This window comes from Peromyscus leucopus, chromosome 12 (assembly GCF_004664715.2).
Source record: "Peromyscus leucopus breed LL Stock chromosome 12, UCI_PerLeu_2.1, whole genome shotgun sequence".
Lineage (NCBI taxonomy): Eukaryota > Metazoa > Chordata > Mammalia > Rodentia > Cricetidae > Peromyscus > Peromyscus leucopus.
In genome coordinates this window covers 76,397,361-76,415,698 of record NC_051073.1, presented here as the reverse complement: position 1 = coordinate 76,415,698, position 18,338 = coordinate 76,397,361, and the positions used below count along the sequence as shown (strand labels likewise).

Sequence of the window (18,338 nt, the reverse complement as noted above, 5' to 3'; positions counted from 1 at the left end):
GATAAACCTAAATGGAAAAGGGCATGAGCTGTCACCGGGGCTCAGGGTGACTGTGTCCAGACTCTTCACCAAGGACCTGCATTTATCTCTTGCTCTGTACCCCAGAACATCCTTTGCGTCGTGGACTAAGAAATCTGTGTCTTTTTGAAGATGACCTTATCCTTATGCCCAGGTCTCTCAGTAACCCATAGACACCCTGTTGTGTCTGTGGCAGCGGGGATGGGGGGTTGGGGGGGATGTTAGATGTGGCCTAGTCCAGTTCTCCCATTTCTGGGCCATAGACTGGAGGCCACACCTGGAAAATGGGGAGCAGCTGGACTTGAACCCAGCTCCCTAACTCTCCTCTAGTACTTGTCCCCCATGAAGAGGCCCTGTTTCTTGGTTCTGGAGAAGAGCCTGGCTGCTCCTCCCTGAGGCTCACAGGCTGTCTAGGGACTGCTCTACTCCCCTCCTTCCGGCTTCTCTGGGGGAGGGAGCTAGCTCATTGCCATCTACATATTTTCAGCTGAGTTATATTTTGCATAAAGTAAACTTAGCAAACAGAGAGAGAGCCGCGCAGAGAGTATATTTGGCTTTGAAGCATCAGCCTGACAGGCGTTTCCTATTCGCTATCTCAGAGCCGCCCAGCTCCCGGCCGGGTTTTGCTTAAGTGGCATAATTCTCCTGCAGTGGAGACAGCTCATTCATTAGTCATTCCAGAAGCCAGATACAAAATACTCTTCCTGAGCCAACTCCACCAACCAGCTCCACAGCCACCCTGCGGGCTGGGCAGTGAGACTGCAACCAGGTCGGCAGGGCCCGGGTCAGTAGGAGTCACCTGTCTGAGGCTTTCGGGGGACCTCCCACACGGCTGTCTTGCCTTCTTTCCGGTTTGGAAGTGCTTTTTCTCCTCCCGCTAGTAGAGGCCCGTGGGGGTGGGGGACAGCGTCCCCTCCCGCCTCACTCCTGAGTCATCACCTCACAGTGTGGAGCCCCGACCGATGGAGACACCGCTTGGCTTTGCTTCTGTTTTTCTAGCTGGAAGCTAAGTCGTCCCATCTCAGAAGTGTGTTCCTGCTGACGTGTCTCACCGATCTTGCCCTGCCTTGATTGGCACGCGTGGCGCCCCCCCCCCGCCCCTGCACACAGGGGCCTGATGTCCCCATTTTGCAGGTGAGACTAGATTGCAGATGGGAGAAGTGCCCAGTCAAATGTCTCCCAGTCCCCCCCGCACCCCGCCCCAGCTCAAGCCTTGTCGCTCCCAAAATGCACCTCCGTCCTCTGCCAGAGAGTCCTCTTTCCTAGTTAGGCATAAAGGAAGCATGCTGCCATACTCCAGGCTCCCAGAGCTGGGGGACAGAGATGGGGGTTGAGGGGGGTGGGGGTGGGGGGGAGGAGGCTGCCAAGCCACCAGCCAGAAAGCAGGGAGGCTTGCTGCCCTGAGAGAGAGAGAGATTAAAGACACTCTGGAGTGCCCAGCTGAGGGAGCTGGGAGGCCAGGAGCTGAGTCAGACCAGGAGAGGGGAGGGAAGGGATTGGTGTGTAGTCCTGTGCCCAGCCTCAGAGCCTGACCCTGCTGCATGCCAGGGTGAGAAGACTCCATAACAGCCACACAGTGAGAGGGGTGGCCGAGGGTGTGGAGAGGCCCCTGTGCAGGCAACGAGTGTGCATTGGTGACCACAGCTGGTAGTTAGCCTCTCCGGAAGCCTAACGGCCAGTCTCAAGACGACCAAGAGGACCGGCATGCTCTCAGGTAGGGAGGGGTGGGCAATGAGGGGTGGGGGAGGGGAGATGCAAATTAGATGCAAATGGAGCCGTGTTGCCCCTAGGAGTGAGCCCCGCAGATCCAAGCTGGACTTGCGCCTTCCCTGGGCGGGTCTCAGTCCACCCTGCAGCCTTGTCCCCCCACCGCCCCGTCCCTTCATTCTTTCACACCATCTCACACTCTCCGGGTTGTTCCGTTTCCAATTTATTTTATTTTTATTAACGTATCTGTATGTGTGCGTGCACCTCATGCGTTCTGGTGCCCACCGAGTCCAGAAGAGGGTGTTGGAGTCCCTGGAGCTGGAGATAAAAAGTTCTGAGCCATGAACATGGGTTCTGGGAACCAAACCTGGGTCCTCTGGAAGTGTAGCAGGCATAATTGATTAACTGTGAGGCTGTCTTTCCAGCCTGTCAAACTATTTATTATTCCCAAATACGCAGAACTCTTTCTACCAACTCTTCCATGTCGTTGTCTCTTCATTTACTTCATCTCTGTTTTTTTCAGTCTTCTCTAGCAAACATCTAGGTTACCATCAAGGATCCTGCCATAGTCTGTCTCTGGATTCCTAGGACCTAATTAAAATCTCAGTATAAAGTACCAGATCAAGCTGGGCAGTGGTGGCACATGTCTTTAATCCCAGCACTCTAGAGGCAGAGGCAGGTGGGTCTCTGTGTTTTCGAGGCCAGCCTGGTCTACAGAGTTCTAGGGCAGCCAAGGCTACTCAGAGAAACCCTGTCTCGAAAAAACAAACAAACAAACAAAGTTCCAGATCAATGGATAAAGCAAGTGCTGCCTGAACAACCACGGACAGGAAAGCATGTGAGGAAATGTGCCTCAGCCTGGAAGGAGAGCCCAGAGCCTCCTCTGTCTCCCCCACTTCACCAGCAAATAGTTACAGACACCACTGTCATTTTTCAGGGAATCAAAATGGACACGGGTCCCCGGGAAGGCCCTGGGGTCTGTGTCAGGGCCTGCACTCTGCCCTGGAGTCTCCAGACTTCATTTTCTTGTGTACAGGTGTGAGGCCCATTTCCCTCCGGCTCCACAATTAAAAGCAAACTCAAGTCACGTTCTCTAACAGCTGAGGGACCACAGCAGAGACCTGGGGGGGTGGGGGTGGGGAGAGGTGTACGTGGCCAGAACCCAGCACCAACCCTCCCCTCCCCCACCCCCTGCCCCTGACCCTCGGGGGATAGAGCTCCTGGGTTGTGAACTCCCACCCCATGGTCTGGAGCTTGCCCTGAGACCTTTCCTCCCCAAGCACCAATTAGGAGGAGCCCTGTCCTCTCCTGTGTCTGCAGGGGTGTCTAGTGTCAGGGGCTGGGGGCTGGGGGCTGCCTCCTGCAGCAGAGAGGATTTTAGGAGACAAGGGGAGCAGGGTAAGAATCATCTTACTCAGCGTCTACAGCAGCAGTTCTCAACCTGTGGGTCTTGACCCCTTTGGGGGGGTCACATATCAGATACCCTCCATGTCAGATATTTACATTATGATTGGTAACAGTAGCAAAATTATAGTTATGAAGTAGTAACAAAATAGTTTTATGGCTGTAGGGAGGTCACCACAACATGAGGAACTGTATTAAAGGGTCACAGCATTGGGAAGGTTGAGAACCACTGTTCTAGAGGCTCCTTGGGCCCGGAGGCCAGGGCAGAGTGGGCCCTTGCATGGGCTCCCCACAGAGAGGAGCCCACCAGGCCCAGGTTCTTGATCCCGCCCTGACTCTTGGGAAGGAGTCACCCTCTCCTTAGGAGCTAGGGTCACAGTCCCCGTAACCCGCTCTTGCCTGAGTCCTGCTGTGCTCCTGACTCAAAGCTGGACACCCTGACTCCCCAAACTGACGCCTCCTCCTTCTACCCATTAGCAGAGGGCCCCCAAGGTGCCAGAGAGCTGGGAACCATGAGGCCTTAAAATGGAGGGATCCTGGCAGGCAGGTCCTGACAGGCCTCAGAATGCAGACGGTGAGTCACCTCCTGCTGCCTGCTGGACAGAGCAGTAATGACAATAATAACAGAGCCCTCTGTCATTAGCCCTGCCTCCCAGGACCGTATCTCCATCCATCTCACAGTCCTCAGGGCCAGGGAGGGGCCAAGGGCAGAAGAGAATTTGTTGCTCTGTCTTAAGCAAAGAGAAACTAAGTCTAGCATTTCTACTGAACTCGGTAGACAGCAGGCCCTTGCCTCTTAGTGTCACCCAGATATCAAGGGAGTCGGTCGGGGTCCTGAGTAAAGTAGAGGCGGACAAAGACCCACCTTTCTTGACTTCCCGGGGCCTCCTCCAATTTCACCTTACAGGCCACAGCCCCTCAAGGCAGGTGTGACTCCTGTCCCCACATCATGGCCAAGGAATCTCAGGCAATGAGGGAGTCCAGATGCAGGACAGGACACTGGGGTGGTGTGACCATGTTCTTGGGGCTCCTAGAGCAGAGCCTCTGCGGCCTGGGATCGCAGGGCAGGGCAGATACTGTAGCCCAGGATCCTAAGGTCTCACCCCAGCTTTCCAACCTTTGGGCCTGGCCCTTCTTCACAGCCATTCCAGTCTGGCTCCCTGGTCTCCCATTAGGGCTCCTCCCCAGCTCCCTGAGGCCAGCTTTCATTTTCATCTTTGAGCAGCCGTGGAAAAGTCAAGACTCCACACTTTAATTTGGGGGTCTTGGTAATTATCTGGCATCCACCACCCACTCAACTCAACCCACTAGTTATTATAATAACAACAATAATAATTTAGAGACGTGATGGCAATGATCACGCTCTTCCCCGCCCCATGGGGACGGCCGGCCTCACCCATTCTTCTTATACCCAGATCCTGTGGGACTGGGTTGGGGGGATGTAGGCTTCTTCTGGTCGGTTCCAGCCAGTGTGCCCTACGTTCTCTGTGTGAGCCAGCTCCCATTCCCCACGCTCTCTTTCCCCTCTTTGCAAAGTGGGCTAGACATCCTGCAAGATGAAAAGCTGGCAGATGATGAAAGATGAGGAGTTCGAGGCCAGGCTCATACATAGAGAGAGATCCTGCCTCAGATATTCAGCTCGACCCAATGATTCCCTTTGCAACTTCAAGTCCGACGAAGGGACTTTTCCTTTTGCGCAGCCTGTAGTCAGTGTGAGCTCTGCCCGACACATGCCAGTGTACCATGGCAGGGCCTCCCGCGCGATGGTCCTTCGGGTGAGATGACTGGCCGGCTGGCTGGCTGGCTGGAACCTGGCTGAGTTCGGGTGCAATGGGCACCTCCTTCAGCCCTCAGCACCAGCAGCTGCTGCTGCCAAGCCCTGCAGCCAGAGAAAGTGGCTGGGCTGTCTGAGCCTAGTAAACGCTTTTACGAGTCCTTTTACTAATTTGGGCTAATATGTGGAGAAGCCAGGAGGACAGTTACAATCGGGGAGAGGCACAGACCCCGTGTCTCCCTGGAACAAACACAGGCTGCCCTCCAGTGCACTCAGGCTGCTCGGGGCCCCAGAAGAAGGAGGGGGAGTCGGCCACCCTGGCAGCAGAGAGGGTCACCCTGCGTCTGGGGCGAGCAGAGTCTGTGCCTGTGACTTCTGGAGTTCGTCTGTTTGTTTGCTGCCTCTGGGCTCTTGAGTTTACAGTTAGGGCTGCTACCACGGAGCCAGTTAAGAGCGAAGACCTTGAACCATCTGTCTTCAGCCATTATATATGCCTATTGGATGTAACAAGCACATTTACAGCATGATGTTCCCACAGTGTTCTGACTGCTTCCCAAAGGCTAATTTATTTAATCCTTCTAACATCTCTATAATTATCCCTAACATGTAGACTAGCAAAATGGAGACCAGAGAGGTTAAGTGATTTGCTCAAGGTCACACAGCTAAAAAATTAACAAAGCCATAATTTGGACCCAAGTTGTTATCCCCGGGAGCTGTGTCCTTTATCTGAAATTTTGGTTAATTTTTGTATGTGTGCATGTTTGAGTGCATGTACATATGTGTGAAGATATGTATATTTGTGTGTGGAGGCCAAAGGTTGCCATCCAATGTTTTTCTTTTCTTTTTTTTTTTTTTTTTTTTCCGAGACAGGGTTTCTCTGTGTAGCTTTGCGCCTTTCCTGGAACTCACTTTGGAGACCAGGCTGGCCTCGAACTCACAGAGATCCGCCTGCCTCTGTCTCCCGAGTGCTGGGATTAAAGGCGTGCGCCACCACCGCCTGGCTCAATGTTTTTCTTAATTACTCTCCACCTTATTTTTTTGAGACAGGAGCTCTCTCGGAAACTAGAATTTACCCATATGGCTAGGCCGGCCGGCCCTTGAGACCCAGGGATCCACTCTCTCCCTCCTCACCTTGTGCCTAGCTTTTTTTTTTTAATTAAACATTTTCTATTATTAACAATGATAAAACTCAGGTCTGCAGGTTGCGTGGCAAACATTTTACCTACTGGGCCGTCTTCCCCAGCACTTTAGCTGAAATCTTAAAGCTTGGTCTAAAAGCAGCTGAGGAATACTGCCAATGTCCAGTGGCCTTAGTGCTTTTCCAAAGAGTGTTGGGCGTGTTGGGCGCTCGCATGTAGGGAAGAACCAGTCGTGACAGACACCCCTGAATCAGAGCATCTGAGTTCTCTGCTGAACTCGAGTGTTCTCTCTGCACCACCCCCAGCTGGCGACTGCTTGGCTGCCCCCCGTGACGGGGAGCTCATTGCTTAGCCACCAGAGAGAGTCAGCCCTTCTCTCTGCTCCACGGCCTGCTTTGTCCCCTAGGGTGGGGCTGCTTTATCTCCTGCACAGGACAGCCCTTCCGGCACTAAAAACAGTGTTTGTGTTCCCTTCAAATATTTTCTTTGTTTTTAAATTCGGTCTCTAAACCTTCTTGGTTCTTTCATGGCCTGCATCTGTCAGAATTCTAGATTTCCCGCACGCTCCTGCTCCCACTCTCTCATGCATGGTTGGGTCATGTGGATGCCACCCTGTCGGGTCCAGCAGTGCTGAGAACACCGTCTATTTCACCACCACCTCCTCCTCCTCGGGGACTTCACGTCACCAGCCCCGCTCCCCCGTGATGGCTGAGTGTGTGTCACACTCGTGGCACACACCGAGCTTGCTGTCCTTGAGTTCCATCGTCCAGATACTGAACCCACCCAGCTGTATCGCTAGGGGTTTGAGCCTGAAGGCAGAAGTCCGCATTTGCCAGTGGTAAATCTCAACTTGCTAATTTCAGTTCCTTGTTCCAATCTAAGGATGACTTGAATTTCAGTTCCTGTTCCAATCTAAGGATGACTTGAAATCTTATTCTCTGACCCTACTTAAGGATTCTCTACATTTAAAAAAAAAAATTTTTTTTTTTTTTTTCAGGACAGGGTTTCTCTATGTAGCCCTGACTATTCTGGAACTCATTTTATAGACCAGGCTGGCCTCGAACTCACAGAGGTCTGCCTGCCTCTACCTGCCGAGTGCTGGGATTAAAGGCATAGGCCACCACCGCTTGACTCTACAAACTTTTTTTATCGTCCAAAATCTTCATTTACTTTATTTTGCCACGCTAGGGGTGGGACCCGGGGTCTCATGCATGGAGCTACACTGCAGCCCGTAACACCTGAAGTTGGATGACTGTGCCATCCGTGTGCCTACAAGGGTAGGTTAACAGTTGTCTCTAAAAGCTTGGCAGATTTTCTGAGGTCCAGTTTGCACAGAAAGATGGAGTAAAGATAAATGGACTCCCAAGGGAACTCGCTGGTGGGATCCATAAGAGCAGATGAGGGCGAGGCTTTCTGGGATACAAGTGGCTGGGTAGCCAGGTGAAGATCCACACAGTGTCACCTGTGCGTCAGAGCCTGCCACAGAGTGACGAGGCAGGAAGGCAAATACTGATAGCATTCGGGTCACCAGAGCCCATTGTTTTCTGTTCACTCCCAGTGACAACGCCCCCGGATGGAACAGAGAATGTCACGAAAAAGCAGCAATGTCCAGTGTGAAGAGGTATCAGGACTCCCAGGCCAGAGTATGGCCGGCTGATCATGGAGCCTTGAGCCTCCCAGAAGCAAAAAAAAAAAGGCCCCCGGGAGTCAGGGCTGTGGAGGAAAGTAGCGCCAGGGCTGCCTCGGGCTGGGGCTGCTGGGAGTTTGAAAAAAAAAAACCGCTGCTTCTTCTTGAGTCACCCACCTTCCTGCTCTCATTCCTCAGAGGTCACAGGAACTGAAAGTCAAAAGAACCAGACTGAAGCGGAGTCACTGAGGCCCACAGCTGGTCGTCTTGGCTTATGCCACAGGGTGGGTAGATCAGTTCCAGGAAGGTGTCTCAGTCACGCTGTCTGTGTGGTAGCACACAGAGTGTGGTCTCATCTAAGATCCAACAAGCGTTCCTCCCTCTCTTCACATGCCCGTTCCCCGCCATTCTCTCTGTACCAGTCTCCAGGCCGTAAGTCCTGATGCTGGAGTACCCTAGGCCTTGGGTGCCATTCAGCTCCAGGAACTGAGGTGATTTTGGTGGCCAGAGAAGGGGGTCATTCTTAGAGTTCAAAGACTATTGTGAAATAGGCTGAGAGCAGACACATGAGGTAAAGATGAGGTAGAGGGCCTGGGACAAAAGGTTAGCCCATGCATGGAGCTTTGGCGCATGGGGCCATGCTGGAGTCAAACGCCAGCTCCCCTGAGCTGTTCTGGGCTCTGCCTGTAAAGATGGCCCTAACTCTAGGACTCCCTAACTTCACACTCCAGTCTTGAGGCTGTGCACCTCAGAAAGTACCTCATGCCTGCCACTACCAAGACCTGCCTCTTCATCTTCCAGACTGAACCTAAGACCTCTCTTCCCACAAAAGGCCTGTGGCTCTGGTCAGAGACACTGTTTTACAAAAGACCCATGGCTGTGGTAGAGACACTGTTTTACAAAAGACCTGTGGCTGTGGTAGAGACACTGTTTTACAAAAGACCTGTGGCCGTGGTCAGAGACACTGTTGACACAAAAGACCTGTGGCCGTGGTCAGAGACACTGTTTTACAAAAGACCTGTGGCCGTGGTCAGAGACACTGTTGCCACAAAAGACCCATGGCTGTGGTAGAGACACTGTTTTACAAAAGACCTGTGGCTGTGGTAGAGACACTGTTGCCACAAAAAGACCTGTGGCCATGGTCAGAGACACTGTTTTACAAAAGACCCGTGGCTGTGGTAGAGACACTGTTGCCACAACCGTGGTCATGGTCAGAGCCATTCTTGCCCTTGCTGGCCTTCAGGGCGCTGGTGGGGAGATCTGCACTCAGACAAACAGGAGACCGACCTTAAAGCAGTAAGATGACATCAGCAGATAAAGGTACCTGTCCTGCGAGCCAACAACCAGAGTTCCATCCTCAGAATCTACGTAGAGGTAAAAAAGGAGAAACTGGCTCCTGAAGTTAACCTCTGACCTCCACATGTGTGCCGCGACGCAGGCATCCACCCACTCCAAATAACAATAAATAAAATTTAAAAGCCCTGCACAGACCTAACATTCCTGCTTACTTAGTTCATTGAACCCTGGTTTGACTGTCATTACAAAGACATTGTCTCAGTCACTGTTCTGTTGCTGTGAGGAGACACCATGGCCACGGCAACTCTTATAAAGGAAAAGAGTTAATTGGGGGCTGGCTTACAGGATCAGAGGGTTAGTTCATTGTCATCCTGGTGGGGAGCATGGCAGCATGCAGGCAGACACGGTGCTGGAGCAGCAGCTGAGAGTTACATCCTGGTCCATAAGCCGAGAGAGAGAGAGAGAGAGAGAGAGAGAGAGAGAGAGAGAGAGAGACAGAGACAGAGACAGAGACAGAGACAGAGACAGAGACAGAGAGGCAGAGGAACATTGGCTTGGGCTTTTGAAACCTCAAAGACCCACCCCCCAGTGACACACTTCCTCCAACAAGGCCATGCCTCCTAACCCTTCTAATCCTATCAAACAGTGCCACTCCCTGGTGACTAAGCATTTAAATATATGAGCCTGTGGGGGCCATTCTCATTCAAACCACCAAAGACATGAAAGTGAACAGTGTCGGGTGTTTGCCTGTCTGATTTAAAGAAGCACAGAGACCAATGCATGTGTTCACGACTGAGAATTTTACTTTGCAGTTTCAGTACAGATCGCAGAAGTCTAACCTCCGGCAGGCCTTAGCTCAGTGGCAAAGGCTGTGGCTCTTATTTTAATTGTTCGTTTCTATCCTGTCTGTGGATTTGTTTGTTTGACGCGGGTCTCATGTAGTCCCGGTTCCAAGCCACTGTGTAGCTGAGAACGGCCTTGATCGACTGGATCCCAGTCTCCACCTCCCAGGGGAGCACTTGCAGGCGTGAGCTGCGGCACCCAGTTAGTGTTCCCTCTTCTTCAGAAACTTCTCACTTGGCACCATCTGATCCATTCAGGTCTGCGCCTGCCTGTGGGCTCATGTTAATTATTTTTATTCTACTTTCTTGAGACAGGAGCTTGTTTTGTTCTGGTGGACATGAAACTTGCTATATAGGATGCTGCGGGCTATTTGTTTACACTGACACTTCAAGACTGCTGATGAGGTTTACCTAGAATCAAGAGGTGGAGTCAGAGATTGACTGACCGGAATTAGCCATAGAGATTTTGGAGGACCCAGATGGGGGGCACAGGAAGATATAGGGAGGAATTTAGAGAGATTCAAAGTCTTTTCGATGTGGGAAGTGTGGAGAGGCAGGATCAGCTGATTGTTCTTAGGCTGCTCTGTGGATCTATCAGGTTTTTACCCCAATATCTGACTCCTGGGTATTTGTTTATTTATTATTAATAATAGAACAATATAGGAAAATACTTCAATGGACCAAACTGGTCTCGAACTTGTGGCAGTCCCCCTACCTTGGCCTCCTGAATGCTGGGATTACAGAAGGGTACCAACCACCACACCCAGCCTTCAGGTTCATTTGCAGAGTTGAATCATTTATCTTATATTTTCCTAAATCCTACTAATTTTCACTGTATCAAAGTGAATGCCAATCCTCAGTTGCTGAGAAATGCAAGGTGAGAGGGTGTCTGAGATACTCCAGGGCCTGTCTCTGTGCTGGACCCTCAGGTGGAAGAGTCAGCCATTCCCTTCTCTGTGCTGGACCCTCAGGTGGAAGAGTCAGCCATTGCCTTCTCTGTGCTAAACCCTCAGGTGAAGGAGGCGGCCATTGCCTTCTCTGTGCCTGAACCCTCAGGAAGCAGAGGCATATGGGAAGAACCTCTTGGGCCAGCCTTGCCAGAATCACCCAGAAAAAGGTGTTTTGTCTTCCTGAGATCGATGGCCCCGACACAGAAAACTGTCCAGCTGCCTGCACTTGGTGGGAAACCCCCTAACCCTCCAGAACGCCGCTGGTCCCTCCCTTCTTGCCTTGGCTCTGTGTCCTTCTTTGCTGAGGGTCCCATTTGTCAGAGAAGGGAATGACATCAGGCAGTTCTGAGTCAGACAAAACAAAAATAAGTGGACAACCTTCTCAGGGAAAAGCAATGTAGATTTTTTTTTTTTTTCCTGCCACTCCTGGCTTATTAGGCAGAGCCCAGTAAGTCAGGGGAGGATGGCCAGGATTTCAAAATACAGAAAAGGGAATAGCCGTGGGAGGGGGATGGGCAGCGAAGCCAGGGATGGGCAGGCTGGGTGGTGCTCCCACTCCCCCTGCAGGTGGGAAAAGGCGGAAGCCCAGCAGCCCCTGCAGGCTGAGTCTGCAGGGGGCGGGAGCACACCACGCGGATGCAATCAGGGCATTAGGCCAAATTGGCCATGACCAAAAAAAGTCAGGAAAGGTGACCAAGGCAGAGCAAGCAAAGCTCCAGGCCGTATAAAGAATAATAACTGGACGCAGGTAATGATAAACACAAACAGAATGTTGTCTGTATGCTGTATGTTGTCTGGGACCCTCAGGATCCAGCAGCAAGTGAGGCACAGCCCTAGAGTCTAGGGCAGCGGTTCTCAAGGAGCTGAACCCCCCCCCCCCAGTCTGCATATCAGATATCCTGCATACCTGATATTTACATTACAATTCATAACAGTAGCAACATTAGTAACAATGAAATAATTTTATGGTTGGGGCGGTCACCACAACATGACCTGTATATTAAAGGGTGGCAGCGTTGGGAAGGTTGAGAACCTATGGCCAGGCAGGTTGCATGCATCATCTGTTACCAGCCTGCTGTCATCTCCATGCAGCTGATGAGACTGGGCCATGACACCATGACACCATGGTTGACTCTCCCACACTGCGTTTGAACTCAGGCCGGACTCGGGGGCGGGGCTTGCTCCTAACGGACATAAGGTAAAGTTGCACCTCCCTCCCCTTGGACAGGAGCAGCTCCGCCTCAGCTGTTGAAAGGGATGACCACAGCGGGGAATCCGGGGCATGGCTCTGTCCCAGAGCACTCTTCCTACATCATCCTCGCCATGGACCATCCCTCCCAAAGCCGAGGAGCTCTGTCCCCTACTCTTTGCATTCTACATATATCCTCACTGGGGAGTCTTAGCTGCTTCAACTGACTAGATCACTGCTTGCCCGGAAGTCCCTTACAGGTCTAGCCCCCTGTAAAACAGTGGATGGGGTGGAGCCGTTAAAATTCAGGGGTGGGGATCGGTCGAATGCTTGCCTAGTCTGCAGGTGCCCGGGTTAATAAACCATGTGTGGTGGTACATGCATAGTCCTAGCACTAGGGAGACAGGAAGGAAGACTAAGCAAATTCTAGGCTATAAAGTGAGCTAGAGGCCAGCCTGCCTTACACCAGCCCCTGTTCGGTACCACCACCCCAAAATCAAAACGTTCAGGCCGGTGTGGTCGTTGGGCCTGCAACTTCAGCACTCGGGAAGGTAAGATAAGACAGAAAAGGTGTGCTTTGGAGGTCAGCCTGGGCTGCATGATACGACTCTGTCTTGAAAACCAACTTTTTTTTTTTTTTTAATTTGAAAGGGGTTTGGGTGACTTGACCTCTGCAATTTCTTTTTGTTCCAGAATCTTGTGACTACTGGGAAAATCTATTTCATTAGGGCCCACTGTGTCTACCAAGCGCATCTTCCAGATACGAGGCGTGGCAAACACTGAGAAAGGCAAACACCCCAGCCAGGAAGTGTTCTCACAGACCTCAGGTGGGGCTGACTGAATGAGACCATGCTGTTTGTGACTCAGATTTCCTCAACGTGCTTTGGGGGTTGGTCCCTGGCCGGGGGAGAGTCTTCGGGGGTCACTGGGGAGCCGGGTAGTCCAGGCAGCAGGCTTTCTCCTCTGAGGTCTGGGAGAGTCAGAAGTTTAATGTCATCCTCAGTTGTTGTATGGTACATTCAAGTCCAGCCTGGGATTTGGGAGACACTGCCTCGGGATGAGGAGGAGGAGGAAGAGGAGGAGGAGAAGGAGGAGAAGGAGGAGAAGGAGGAGAAGGAGGAGGAGAAGGAGGAGAAGGAGGAGAAGAAGAAGAAGAAGTCTGAGAGAGTCTGAGGCCATCAGAGGTGGGAGACAGTGAGCCCCACTTTCCACTGGAGCCCCAGACTCAAAGCCAGGAGGGCAGGGACAGTTCAGGGGGTACAGGGGACTCCGTGTTGGTCTGCCCTGAACAAGGGAAGAGGGGTGACTGAGGCAGGATTCTCGCTTTTCACCTGGCCCCGGCTCACCTTGCCAGTGGCTGGCTGACCAGCCAGCCTTTCTGTGGTGACCTTTGCTGACTGAAGGGTGCAGCATGTCTGGAGCCAGCGCAGCCTGACTGATAAGCCTTCTCAACTCATTAAATTACACAGGAGAAACGGAGGTGGGAACTTCATGGCACGAACCCCTCCCCTCCGCTGGGGAACCTGCCTTCCTGGGTTTCACTTTTCAAAGGCTGAAATAGATCTGGAGATTTTGTGCATAATTAAAGGAGACTGTCACTTCAAGTCTTTCCAAAACCTCTTGGTTCAGTGCTCTTCGGGGCGAGTGCAGAGCTAGTCGCCACCTGGCATGAAAAGTGCGAACTTGGGATCTTGGGTCACTTCTAGACATCACAGTCAGAACAAAGAGAACTAATTTCAGAGGCCCCTCGCCTGTGCCCCTCCCACCGGTAACTGAGAACCTGTGCATTGACTCCTGGGTATTAAAGAGTGTGGTGCACAAGGTGACCTGCCACGCAGGAGCCCAGGTGCCAATGCCAGCCCACAGGGCAGGTTATCTTATCAGCCAGCTTGATAGAACTCATGAAAGTCGGGCCACAAGGAACAAATATTTGTAAGCCTGCCACCTTTCAGTCCACAGCGGATTGAACACAGAATGTGAGCAAGGGCAGAGGTGGTCGGAACAGCCCACTGGACTCCGCCAACCTCCTTAATAATTCCCGGACTGGGGCTGGAGCGATGGCTCAGCGGTTAAGAGCACTGGCTGCTCTTCCAGAGGACCCGGTTCAATTCCCAGCACCCACATGGCAGCTCACAACTGTCTGTAACTCCAGTTCCAGGGGATCTGACACCTTCACACCAACTCACATAAAATAGAGTTAAATAAATTAAAAAAAAAAAAAAAAAAAAAAGAACACTCCTGGACTCCTTCCACATCCTTAAGAACATGTGTAGCTTAGCTTGGAGGCTCAGCCCTGTGATCCTTGCTACTCGGGAGGCTGAGGCAGGAGGATCACAAGGTTAAGGTCTGCCTGGGCTACAGAGTGAGTTCAAGGCCAACCTGGGCAACTCAGCAAGACCCTGCCAAAATATAAGATGAGAGCTGGGGATAGTATTTGGTGTTAGAGTACTTGCCTAGCATCCAAGAGGAGCTCAGGTTTACACTCCAGCGCCCGGCAAAACAGAACAAAAAACAGTTTGCGAGGTTGAGGTACACATCAGTTGGTAGCATGCTTGCCTGATACCGTTGAAACTCAGGGTTCCATCCCCAACGCTGCCTAAAAGCAGATCGGCTTGTGCATACAGGAGGAGCAGAACTGGAAAGCAATCCCCAGCTACACGGCGGCAAGTTCAAGGCCAGTCTGGGCTACGTGAGACCTAGTCTCGAAACAACAAAAGCAAAGCCCAGTCTCCACAATTGCTAGTTGACCCGGTTAGGAGGCACCTCACCTCCCGAAGCCCGTCTTTGCCCAAAGGAGGGAGCTGTTTGGTTGAAGACTGGGGATCAAAGGGGCTAAGGGAGTCGCCTGTTTGTTTGGCTGGGAAAAGGCCCTTAAGCTGCAGTTCAGATTCCACAATGTGTGTGCTCTCCGTAGGCCAGCGGTGACCTTTACTGGATTTCACCGGACTCTTCCTTCAATATGCAGCTCTCCAGAGGCCCCCTGCTTTGATGCCCAAAATTCTAGGCTCAAGCCCTGCCCTCTTAAAAGATGAGACAGGTCAGTGTCTTACAGAGTGATCCAGTAAGTTAGGGGGTGGTGGTGTTATGAGACAGCTTTTGCCCCCAAATATTTGCATGGTAGGGGCTATTTTGTGTGACTTGAAAGTCATTCCTCGGTATCCCCAAGTCTTTCTGTCCATACACACTCATTTGGAGAGGTGATTAATGCCACGAATGTGAGACCCTCCACGGCAAAGGCAGCTTGGTGGTGGCTCCTTTCACACGTAGAGGAGCCTGGAGGAAGCTGCCTCCTTTCCAGGAGCCTGGGAAGGGTCACCCTAGGTTCTTTGGGGTTCCTCTTTTGCGTCTCAAGCAGTCTCCTGAGATGCAAAGCCGTCAAGACTGCTTCTCTCAGGCTTCATGAAAAGGCGGATGCCCTGGAAGCCGTTTCTGCTCCACTGAGGGGAAAGAGTGCCCCGAGATCAGGAAGCAGCTTGCGCAGGTCCTGGAGGTGAGTGGAGCACTCCCATTCCGCCAGGGGCAGTGCAGCATGACCAGCCGGGTGGACGACAGGACAAGATGGGAGACTGTGGAGATAGCGGGAACCAGATCCCAGAAAGCCCAGGGAAGCCCCTGCTTGCTGCGTGCTTGGGAGCCAGCGTGGTGTGAGCAGGGAGTGGCCTGACACTGTGTGTGTTTGAAAATGTTCCCTGGAGCAGATGTGGAGAGTGGATGGGAGCAAGCGGTAGGGAGAGAGGAAGGGTAGGAGAGAAGCCTCCAACCAGCCTTCCTCAGACCCGGGCCCAGCTGTTAGTGAGCCCTGGGTCCGCTGAAATGGCTGGAGATGTCTATCTGCACCAGGGGCGCTGTGTGTGTGGGGGTGCTGGCGTGGTGCGTCTCTCTTAAGAACAATGCGAGGAGGAACTCTGTTTTACAGGTGAGCAGACTAGGCTCAGAGAGGCCAGGTGTCCTGCTCTGGGTCACGCTGCCAGCAGTGGTAGAGGTGTCCCGGGATTCTAAGAGTTTCTGTTTCATTCCGGGTTGCTCTGCCCCCCCCCCCCCCCCCCCGCCCAGGTGGTGCTCATCTCAGGGCCTGGCCCATCAGCAGCACCATCATGCTGGTCAGCCGACTGACGGCCCAGAGGAGAAGGGAGCAGCCAAAGCTGGGCTGCAGGTGTATGTTTGGGGATCCCCTCTAAGAGAACTATGGAAGAGTCTGGAGAGGGTGGGGGGCTTGGCATGTCACCTTTGCCTCGGAAGTGGAGCCAGGTCTCAGCTCTGGGACTAGTGACTGCCCTCCCCCCTGCATCCTCTTCATATGTGGAAGGGTCTCTCTGGAGTCTTGGGCTCCCAGAGCCATTTGCCAATCCCAGGGGAGTCAAGGAGTCACAGTTTCCTAAAGTAGAGACACGCGCTACCTGTACCACCCTTGCACTTTCCGGAAGGGACGCTGGGTCTGGGGTCTGGGTAAGGAAGCGCTGGAGAGCACCCCAAAGCATCTGGAGGAGAGGCGGTGTTCACTGAGGGCTGGGGTGGAGATGGACAGATTGTCTTCCCGGAGATCCTGGGATGGAGCAGTGATACCCAGCCACTCCCAGGCCGCTGAGGTGCCGGGAAGCACCCCTGGAAAGCTCCTGGCGCTTCCTGCACCCTAGAGAGCTGTTGGGTTCCCTGGCCTTTTCTAGACCAGGTCCCCAGCCTTCCCTCAGGCCCTCCATTCTTGCAGGGCTGCTCTGAGCCTGGCTCGGTCGGTCGCAGGCTGCCCTTTGAGCCATCCACAGCGTGGTGCACATCTGCACCCTGCCCTGCTCCACCCCCACCCCAAGGGCCTCTAGCCGGCTCGGTTGTTCTGTCAGTGGGAAGACAGGCCTGGCTGACACCTGCAGCAGGGCACGCTGATTAATTTATTCTGCATCCTTTCACATTACCTGGCTCCAGGGCCTCCAGCTTGACATGCAGATTTATGTAAAAGAGACCCAACATGCAAATGAGCCAGGCCCAACACTTGTTTTAGTAACAGGCAGGGCTGCTTCACTGGTTCCCCTGCCTAGCAGTTCTTCCCAAGGCCCAAGGTTCTCTGCACAGCAGCAGGCCTTGGGGAACCTTTTCAACCCTGTGATGTCTCCAGCTTGGGCCCAGGGCCCAGGCCTAGGAGAACACAGCTGGGGTGGAAATGGGTTAGGCATTCCCCCTCTCCAAAGGAAGTTCCTGGTTCAGTTGCTTGTGGAGGGCATGAAGACAGAGAGACGATGACGTAAGGGCACCCGTGGGAGAGACTTGCAGGGCTCTACACAAAATCAGTACCCAAGTGGAACCGTGAGACGGGCAAAGCGCAGAGCTGGAAAAGTGAAAAGCAAAGGGAGGCAGAGATCACAGGGGGCCATGGAAGGAGATGGGGACACAGGGTGGGGGGATGCTGATGGAGGGGGTGTAGACCAAGAAAGGAACAGATTTCGGAGTTGACGTGCTGCGGAGGAAGAGTGAGGATATAGCAACAGCCTGGCTGTAGGGAGGAGCTGGCGAGGATGACAGCTTGATGCTGGGGAGTTGGGAAGGAGTTACAGGAGAAAGGGACAAACCAAATCTGCCTGGAGAGACACCCGAGCTCCCCACGGGGAGGACGGCAGGGCCTGGCTGCTGGCCGGTAGCACGGCACCCACCTCATGCATCGTTTTGTGTGTGTCCACCTAGCCTGTACAATCTATTGTACCTCCGTGCGTGCGTACAAACCACACAGGGACATGCCCGGTAGAAAAAAAGCACCCTAGACCTCTCCGGCTCTGAGAGCAGACCTACCTAGTGTCTACACCTGCATTGTCTGTCTCTGCCTCAGAGGGTCCAGAGGAGAGTACAGGATGCTCCTCCACATCTCAGTGAGTCTGGCTGTCCGCTTTCTGCCCCACAGGGATGGAGACGTCCAGTGAGGCAAGCAAACCAGCAAGCCCAGATACAAAGAGGATCTTCCCTGTCCCATAGCTTATTCTCTGGGAAACTGACTTTGGGGAGGAAGGAACCCACTCCAAGGTCTGGGTGGGTGGTCTTGGAAAATAGCTGGGAGAGAGCTGGGGAAGCTCCCAGGATTTTGAGATGTTCACACTACACCCCCACAAAAATGAGCTCCAGAGAGATGACATGAAGGGCGTTTCTTAAAACCTAAGATAACACCACTAAAGGGCCCTTCAGACCCTCTGGGGTCTTCCAGTACGAAAGGGAACTGGACCCCAGAACGGTGGTTGCTTGGTTTCCTAAGCTACTCTGCCCTGCTCCCAATCACTCCCCGGCATTGGTGATGTTCCCAGAACCACCTTGAGGTACCCACGTAGGTGCTGGGCATAAGCTCAGCATGTTGGAAAGTGGGTCGTGTTTTCACTCTGGCACTAATGAACCACGTGTACACTGGGAAAGATGCAGGC

General features: G+C 52.9%; 1 long non-coding RNA gene across 1 annotated transcript; it reads left to right on the top strand.

Annotated features, from left to right (window-relative positions):
- Nucleotides 1-1,393: 1,393 nt before the first annotated feature.
- LOC114684669 lies at nucleotides 1,394-13,036 on the top strand. The gene is made up of 7 exons (XR_005092560.1): nucleotides 1,394-1,732; nucleotides 7,231-7,319; nucleotides 7,601-7,663; nucleotides 7,868-7,953; nucleotides 11,850-11,955; nucleotides 12,640-12,773; nucleotides 12,950-13,036. It is a non-coding gene; the product is annotated as an uncharacterized LOC114684669 (long non-coding RNA).
- The last annotated feature ends 5,302 nt before the right edge of the window (nucleotides 13,037-18,338 follow it).